The sequence below is a fragment of the Suricata suricatta genome, chromosome 7 (assembly GCF_006229205.1).
Source record: "Suricata suricatta isolate VVHF042 chromosome 7, meerkat_22Aug2017_6uvM2_HiC, whole genome shotgun sequence".
Taxonomy (NCBI): domain Eukaryota; kingdom Metazoa; phylum Chordata; class Mammalia; order Carnivora; family Herpestidae; genus Suricata; species Suricata suricatta.
In genome coordinates, this window is record NC_043706.1 from 40,734,667 (window position 1) to 40,743,640 (window position 8,974).

At 56.3% G+C, this 8,974-nt stretch overlaps 1 long non-coding RNA gene across 7 annotated transcripts; it reads right to left on the bottom strand.

Annotated features, from left to right (window-relative positions):
- Positions 1–1,862: 1,862 nt before the first annotated feature.
- Positions 1,863–8,424, bottom strand: LOC115296612. Of its 7 annotated transcripts, XR_003910954.1 has the most exons (9): positions 8,084–8,424; positions 7,834–7,957; positions 6,766–6,883; positions 5,717–5,975; positions 5,416–5,481; positions 3,078–3,131; positions 2,646–2,954; positions 2,268–2,361; positions 1,863–2,063 (listed from the first exon to the last, which is right to left on the bottom strand). It is a non-coding gene; the product is annotated as an uncharacterized LOC115296612 (long non-coding RNA). The 7 variants fall into 7 exon arrangements; XR_003910951.1 differs by lacking the exon at positions 5,416–5,481 and having other exon boundaries at positions 7,834–7,924; XR_003910949.1 differs by lacking the exon at positions 5,416–5,481.
- Between the last annotated feature and the right edge of the window lie 550 nt (positions 8,425–8,974).

Here is an 8,974-nt window from a genome sequence, read left to right on the forward strand (position 1 = left end):
CACCCCTCTCCTATGGTCACTGACCTCCCAGGGCTGCCCATCCAAAGGGCAACAAGGCCTGAAGGCTAACCTCACTGCCTCCGGCTTCAGGAAACCATTCCAGTAACCCAGGGAAAGGGGCGCCAGAGGCGAGAGCCCCTGCCGGCCCCAGGGGGGTGGGGCGTGTCGGCCCGACTAGTCGCCAGCGGCGGGCGGGAGGCCGGGGCGGCGTGGCGGGGACTCTGGGCGACAGCCTCCAGAGCCCCGTCTGAAGCAGCTGACCCGCTGGTGGCGGGCCAGGTCGCGGCGGGGCCGGTAGGCAGCAACGTGCGGCGCGGCATGTCGCGGCCAGAGCAGCAGGGAAATGTGGGGGCGGGCCGGCGCGCCGCCACCCCCACCCCACGCAGGCCCATTCATAAAACCCGCAGGCATTGCCCGGGCCTGGCAGCCTCCTCTCCTAATTGCAAACTCATTAAGGAGTTTGCATCTAATTTGCATGGAAATCATTTCCTGGCCCTAAACAGAGCAACTCCCTCTTCTTTTCAGACCCCTCTGTCCTGCTCTACCCATCCAGCCTTCGAGAGGAGGGGGCATGATCTCCGCCCTGAGCCCCCTCCCATGCCTCACTCCCCCCATCCTCCTGGCCTGGAGCCAGGGAAGGGTGTTGGCAGTGCACCCACCTCGCTGGGAGTCCTGCCTGTGCCCTAGGTGAGCCCGCCCTGCACCAGTGGGTCCAAGTGAGGGGAGGTACCCGCCGAGTCATTTGCCCCCCGGCTTGGCCATGCCCAGGGAAGGGAGGAGGCGGACGGCGGGCAGCTGCAGTAGCTGGTTGTACCTGGCAGGAGTACGGTTGGTAGGTGAGGCTGTTCGTGCCCGGCCTCACGTACATGCCCCCACCCCCACACCCCTCACCCCACAGAACAAGCGCCCAGTGACTACAGAAGCAGACACCCAGCCTCTGCTCACAAAGGCACCCACACCAGGCCAGCCAAAATGGCTGCCGTCTTGGCAGCTACCCTCAGGGGCAGACAGATGCCTTCACAGGCCATTTGGTTCTTCTCCAGCACCCAGACAGGGTTGGGGGGAAGGGGCTTCTCTTAAGATTTCTGGTAAGCCTTCTCTTAAGCCTCAGTGAGGGGCTCCCTTCTGTACCCCAAATGCAGCCTCTTGCCCCTTTTCTCCTGCAACCTGTATTCCTGGAGGTCCCCCCAAGTGCTGAGCCCTACATGAGGATCTACCCCGGTGAGGAGGACACAGGGGCCTCTAACCCAGAAGGGACAGTGGGGGTTGCAACCCCAGAGGAAGGGGGACCTAAGTGCCTCCCCAGATGGGCTCTCTCCTTCCTGTAGGAGGTGGAATGCTCCCCAGCTTCTGGGAAGGGGGAATGGGATTTGGAAATGGAACAGAACTACCCAAAGGACATGAAATCAGCTCCTACCTGGGGCACAATGTCCTGGTCCTGTGTGTCTTGGGACAGTGTAAAAAGTAATCACAACGATTTTCAGCATCAGGACCGAAAATAAAAAAACCTGCCTCTTGTCTGGATTATCTGGATCTCTCCTCAGACCTGGCCCTGCTTCTGCGTCCTGTCTGCCCACACTCGCACCGGCCATCCCTGAAGTTTCTCTCTTCCGTTGCTAGGGCTTGGAAGGGGCGGGCAAGGATGTTCTGGAACCCTGACCACACATTCATCTGGAGCGGAGTTGGACCTACACTCTCCTCTCCTCTCCTGGAAAGCTGAGGCTAAAGGGTGTGTATATGAGTCCAGAGGTACAGGAGGAACATGATAGAACATCTATTTTTTTTTAATCTCCTCTTTTCATTCAGTGTGAGTGTGGTTTATAAGGTAAACAACATAAAAATATGCTTATATTACTAGTGTGTCTCAGTAATGTTTTTTATTGTTAGGGAGCATGGCCCAAAACTCTTTGGAGACCACTGGTCTATACTTTGAGCGGGGTGGCTGCAGGTGTCGGATGGCTGGTCTGTTTCCTCTTAGTATCTGTCTTTGAGAAGTGGTCAGGAAAGAGCCCAGCAGGGGGCTGGGAAGCAGGGCCGGTGTGTTGAATGAACAAAATCTGCCCCTAGAATTGACCAGTAAAGAAATTGAAATAACTCTGGGAGGGGGAGTTTGCTTAGAGAAACACAAGGGCAGACAGATAATATGTCTCATGGCTGCAGTGTTGTGCAGCCTGCCTGTGTCCAACACCCACAGTGAATCCAGACCCCATTCCCAGCCACACCAGTGGATGTGGCTCCTTCCTCTGCCTGCTGGCAGTGTGGCCTACCTGAGTTCCTCTCTAGCCAGACAGCGGGGCCACCAGCCACATCCACTCCAAACCCAGTGGGAAACCTGGCGCGGGTTTCCTATCCTAGGACTCTCTGGAAGTAAATATGGTGTAGGAGAAAGAATTTAGGCTCTAGACAGGTTTCAATCCTTGTCCAGCTGGGTAACCTTAGGGCCAACGCATAACCAGTACAAGCCTTGGTTTCCTTATCTGTAACATGGGACTCATAATCATACTAATTCAAAGGGTTCAAAGGGGTGTTGTGCATGGTGAATGGCCAACTGTGTATACAGATGTACAGAGCCTGCACATAGTAGGTGTTCAGTAAGATTCTTACAGGACATGTGCACCAGGTCCCCCCCCCTCCCTGTAAAGTACCTGTTGAATTGGGATTTGCTGGCAGCATCGAAGGACAATTCTGAAGGCAGATGAATGAGGCTTTGCACAACACCTTCCTGCAGAAGTTAACAACCATCCCACTATGCCGGGCCCTCTCCAAGTTCACCCACTCCCGGGGAAGGGGGGAGCTGTGGTAGTGGGGGTGCTCTTCCCTTTCTCCAGCAGGCTCCTTTTCCTCTTTCTGGGCTGCCTTCACTTCAAGCATGAGCTGAGGGTGACACCTGGTGGCCATTCCTGTAGCTGCAGGCCCCATACCAGTGCCGGCCTCCAAAAAGGCAAGAGGTCTGTCTGGTGGGAGAGGGAGACATTCTTTCCAGCACTTCCCCTCCACTTCGCACCTCTCTTTCAGGACCCAGAGAACCTCTAGACAACCACTCCTCACTCCATCTGAGGGAGTTCTGACACTTGTACCTGCCAGATGGGCGGGATGATCAAGGAGGCCTCAGCACAGACCCTGCCCTGGCCCTAGGCAGAAGGCAGAAAGAATAAGGTTACTCTTCCCCCATGTGTTTCCGGGGGCCTTTGAGGTATCATCTCATTCAATTCTTATCACTCGGGCCTCCTTGGCAGGGAAAGCAGGTACAGCAAAGTTAAGCAACTTTCTCAGGGTCACACAGCTCCTAAGGATCTAAATGATGAAATGAATGGGACATTGGTAAGCCTCCAGGTGACTGAGGAAGCCAAGAGGAAGTGGCCTGCCAGAGGGTTAGAAACACCAAGTTCCAACCCAGCCTTGCCCAACTAGTGGAGTGACCTCCCTCAAGGGCCTTCTGCTTCCAGGGCCTTGAGGTGTTGGATAGCTCATCGATTCTCAAATGGTCTTTCCATGAGAATAACCTGGGGAGAATTTTTTAAATACCAATGATTGCCCCAGGCCTGGCTGAGGAAATCAAGGTCACTAGGAGCGGGACTGGGGTATGGGTATTTTTAAAAATCTTTCTAGGTGATTGTAAATGAAGCTAGGGTTGAGATTGTGGCCTCTAGGAGTTTCTTATCTTTAGACTTCCCTGCCCTCCAGAGGTCAGCTCCCCAGGGCTGTTGCCAGGGCTCCCCAGAGAAACCACGCCTTCCTTCCCCAGCTTCTCTGGACCGTCTTAACTTGTCCACCCAGACCCCCAGGGCAAGCTGCCTCCTCACCCTCTGTGGCCCCGAGAGAGAATCCTGGCCCTCAGCTCTTTCCAGAAGGAGCCCAGCAGGCTTGAGCCTCCTGAGTGTCTGACCCCAGGCCTGACCAATGTGGTGGGGGCAGGGAAGGCCACTGAGAGCTTAACCCCAACAGGATGAAGGCGCCATAATTAGGGTCAGGTGGTTGGCTGAGCCTGCGGAAATCCTCAGCTTAGTAAGGATAGGGGGGCTTCAGCCTGGGAGGGGGGGGGGTCAGGGCACAAGTGAGGGGGCAGGGGAGTCCAGGCACGTGAGACCCCAGGACCTAGCCCCTAGCCACCTCCTGGGAAAGCCCACTAGAAGTTCAACCCAAGTCACCCCCATCCTGGGTCGCTGACCCCCAGGGAGGGAGAAAGAGCCTGAACAGCCCCCTGACCCCAGATGCCCTGCTGCTCCTTCGGGCTGGGATGTGCCAGGAGCAGCTCCCAGCCCCAGCCTTTGGTGGGAGGAGGAGGAGGGTACCGATGGGAAAGGGCTACGTGCGTGTTCCCAGGGCAACACAGGCTTCTCTCTGGCCCATAATCCTCAGGCCTTGAGTGAAGGATCACTTTCTTCTGTGGAATGTAACACTGAGGGGACAAAACGGGGCAGAAGAGGGGGGTGGAGGGAGCAGATGCCAGGGAATAAACTTTGCTAGGAGTTCTCGGCAGCCCCCAAACGGTGGCAGCTACAAAGAGAAATCCCCAGCACTTCCAGCTCACCCCCAGGGCACAAGGTCTTGGGCTGGGCTGGCCAGTTAGCTCCCAAGAGACCCCCCCCACCCAGAGTCCCAGGGGCCCTCAGCGATCACCTTTGTTAACCAGGCATTTGCGAGGAAGAAATGGGGTCTAAGAGATTAGAACTGGCCAAGTCATGTAGCGTCAGAACCACACCCAGAAGCTCCAGCTTCCCAAGAGACTACCCAAGTGAGGCACCAAGAACCAAAACCCCAAGCTGGGCACGTCTCCCTCCTGCCATCTGGGGTCGTGGTCTGGGCATGGTTGAACAAGCAGGGGGCGGGTGCATACCAGTCCACAGGCCATGATGGCTGGGACCAGGGACCAGCCCACTGGCTCCTACATTGAGATTCATAACTGATTCCTCCAGGGAGCCTTCCAGGCTGCTCCACAAAGGGCTCCTGGTACTAACACGCACACACTCAGCCTTGACCTCCCTTGCCTCCCCCTGGCCCATCACAGAGATCCTACAGAGGCCCCCATTCTGCTAGCTCTGGGCTCTCCCAAGAAACCCCAAGGCCAGGACTGTATGGGCACAAGCTTCTGTGCCCAGCCCAGCACTGGCATCAGAGAGGCTTGGGAGCTAGAGTGTCATAGAAAGGGGACAAACTCGGGGTGCCTGGGTGGCTCAGTCAGTTGAGCCTCTGACTTTGGCTGAGGTCATGATGTCACAGTTCGAGGGTTTGAGCCCCACGTCGGACTCTGTGCTGACAGCTCAGAGCCTGGAGCCTGCTTCGGATTCTGTGTCTCTTTCTCTCTGCTCCTCTCCCATTCTCTCTCTCTCAAAAATAAATATTTTTTTAAAAAGGCGAGGAGATAAACTCAGCTCCAGTCACAGAACCTGGAAAGTACCTGCAGTGGAAAATCACCTCAAAAGGCATCTGGTCCAGCCCTCATGACCTTGCAGTTGTGGGGGTAGCCTTCTGTCTCAACACCTGCATAAACAGATGTCCCTTCATGGATCCATTCATGAAATGTTCCTCACCCAATCATCTTCCACCTCTCAGGGCCTGAGGCAAAATCCTTATGGGCTAAATACTTAAGAAGTAGAGTGTGTGTGGCGTAGGGGGCTGTCGATCACCTTTCTTGGGCCTAGCACGGTGCTCAGTGGAAATAAGAGAGCCCGACCAGCGCCACCACCCCACGTTTACATTGTGCCGTGACACTTACAGTTTTCACACCCTGGTATTCCTTTCAGACCCCAGGCAACCATCCCGGGTGGTGTTGGTCCCACTCACTGACAGCAGCTGAGACTGAGCTGAGACTGAGGGGCCATGACTTTGCAGCTGGGAGACCGGTGGCCTCGGGACACAGCCTGTGTAGCTGTGTTTCCGGCCCAGCGCCCGCTTCACGCACCCACTGAGGGCCCTTCCACCAGCTGGAGTCCCCATGCGGGAGACAAGCTTGCTGTCTAGGAGAAGGCTCCTGGCTATAAAAACAACAGTGCAGAAGAGTCAGAGGCTCGCCGGGTCCCAAACACGTGCCGAATTTGTTAGCGACCAGGGAGTCAAGTACTGAACCCAGAACTCCCACTGCCCCTCCTCTGGGCCCAGGCCCACAGCAGGACCCGCACAGCTGGCACATGCGTGCACGCACGAACACACCCAGGTGGCGTGAGTCCCTGCATGTCCTAGAGACGGGCTGTGCCAGCCCATTCACTCCTCTCTGATAACCCAGCAGCCTCCAGCAGGACACGCACGTACCGTCGGGCTGGTCACCTTGGGCACTTGCCAGGCCAGCTGCCAGGCCCAGATCCCTAGCCCTGCTGGGCCCTCGAGCGTGACCTCCTCCATGGCTCACCCTATTCGACCTCAGGAAGAGGAGTGACCCCGTGGGATGTGAGGCCCAGAGGCCCCACTTGATGCCTCCCTCCTTGGGGCCCACCATATTCTGCAGGCCTGGGGTCTAATGAGGAGCCTCAGGAGGGTGTGGAGGGCTGGGGTGGAGGTGGGGCAGAAGGGAAAGTAGGAGTGACTCTGGGAAAGGTAGAGGGAGCGGTTTGGGATCAAGGAGAAGCATGGAGAGAGGGCTTGGCTAGGGAATGGTAACAGGGCAGTCGGAATTTGGGAAAGGGAAGACCCATGGGGCAGGAGCAGAGCCAATTAAGAACTGGACCCCAGAGCAGGCAGAGCTGGGTTAGAATCTTTGTCCTGCCACTGACAAACTGGGTGACCTGGGTGGCTTACTCTCTCTGAGCACCGTGGGATAAGAGTACCCACCTCACAGACTTGTAGGAAGTAAGTGAAGTAAAACGCCAAGCATAGAGCCTGACGCACAGGACCGGCTGGACTCATAGGAGCTGTTGCAAGGGAAGTCCAAAAGGCTCTGAGGGCAAACCTGAAAAACAAGTCAAGCCTGCCCTGGGTCTAGCAGAAAGGGGGCCTGGGGGAGCCGGGGGAGAGACTGGGACCATAGACCCAGGGCAGTCTCCCCTCAAGGCCCTTGTCCCTTGAAGGGGGTGGGGGGTGACGAAGAGGGTAAGACAGCCACTGCCGCCATGTTGGCATCATTCCAGGGATTCTGAAGAGCTCCGGGATCCCGGAGCCCTTCTCTCCACCCCAGGTCCTCATCATTCACATGAGGGGGCCTAGGTCCAGCGAGAAAAAAGGAACTTGCCCCAGGTCACTCAGAGAAGGCTGATCTGCTAACCCTCCAAGCCAGCCTCCTTTTCCTCATGAGGCACCCTGGGCCCGTTTCAGAAGAAGCCAGGGCCAAAGACCCCTCAACTCCATGGAAGGGAAAGACCCAGAAATCATATTCCCTGGAAATAAAGATGGAAAGCTCTACTCCTATTCCCACTTGCTGAGGCCTGGAGAACACTCATGCTTCCTCCAAAGCCCAGACCAAAGGTACCTCCTCTGGGAAGCCCTCCCTGACCAGCGATGGCAGTCAGTGCAGGGTACATTCTGCTCCGGCCCTCTCTCTGAGGCTCCCACCTAACCACCGCCGTGGTCAGTGTGTGTGTTTCTTTTTTCCCTCCACCAAGGTGGAGAATTTGAGGCCTGGGGCAGGGTCTTAATCAAGTAGGAGGGCCCACATTTGACATCATGATGGAGCCTAGTGCTGCTGTGTGTGAGTGAAGGAGCCAGTTAGATCCAGAGCTGCAGGGGCAAGGGCACCCAAGGGGCAGAGACAGGGCGCTGGGGCAGCTTCCGTCCTGTCCTGGCCAGTCCCTCCCTCCCCCATGCCGTAGCCCCATGCTATAAGCAAGTTCCTGGTGCAGGCTGTACCCTGTCCCAGATGCCTGGCATTTACCAAAAGGGCAGAGACAGTGAGAAGGGCCTCACCTGTGCCATCCACTCAGAAAGGAGCCGTCGGCTGGCAGGAGGGAGAGGGGTTAGGTTTCAAAGTGCCTGAAGATGACAGTGACGGCGGATGCTGGCCATGTCACAACCCGCAAAGGATTAGTACCTAGATGAGATGATCCAAGGGGCCTCTGCGGAGCTACGGGAGGATGGCCACCCTCACCACCCCCCAAAACAGGCAAGAGAAATGAGTGGGCAGTGAAGGGAGACAAGACCCCACAGGCAAACACACATGAGAAAAGGTGCTGAAAATCACAAGACATCACTTCTTCCTGATGGATGGGCTACAGTGGGAAAGCTGGATAAAGCCCAGCGCTGGTGGGGATGTGGGGACACCGGGGCCCTTGGCGTGGTGGGCATAGGCTAGGCTGGTGCACTGGGGACTCGGAGTGGCCGTGCTTCATCAAGTGAAATACTAGGTGCCCTGTGACCCGGCAGCTCCCCTTGTGACTGCTTCCCAGGAGTCTCAGCTGGGTCCCTCTGGTCCAGGCAGGCGGAGCCTCGCAGCTCATTCTCTCCAGGGGGGTGGGCGGAAAATTGTGGGGCAGCACATCACGGGATACGTGACAGCCATTTGGAGCAACAATGCTAGATTTTTTTTTAAAGAGAGAGAGAGAGCATGGGAGAGAGGCAAAGGGACAGGGAGAGAGAATCTTGGGCTCCAAGTTCAGCGCAGAGTCTGATGAGGGGTTCAGTCTCATGATTGTGAGATCATAACTAGAGCAGAAATCAAGAGCTGGACACTTAACTGACTGAGTCACCCAGGCCTGCAACAAGGCTAGATTTCTAACACAGTGCTGAGCGAAGGAGATTATGACACAATGACATTTACCAAAGTTAAAAAACAAAAACTTTTTTTTTTCTTCAAAACAACAGTGCCTATTTGCAGGAAACATACAAATGGAAAGATCCACATCCAATACTGTGAGGGCAGAGGGGATCGGTGTCGGGGGAATGAAAGGAATAAACACACGAATAACACAAGCCAGTGATGCCCACCACGTCTGCACGCAAAGGCCACAAAGGGGGGTAGTCCCAAAGTCCCCAACATAGGCCACAGGAGGAGCCAGGAGCCCCATGCAGGTGGGTCAGAGCCCTGCTGACCTCAGAGGTCACTCTCCAC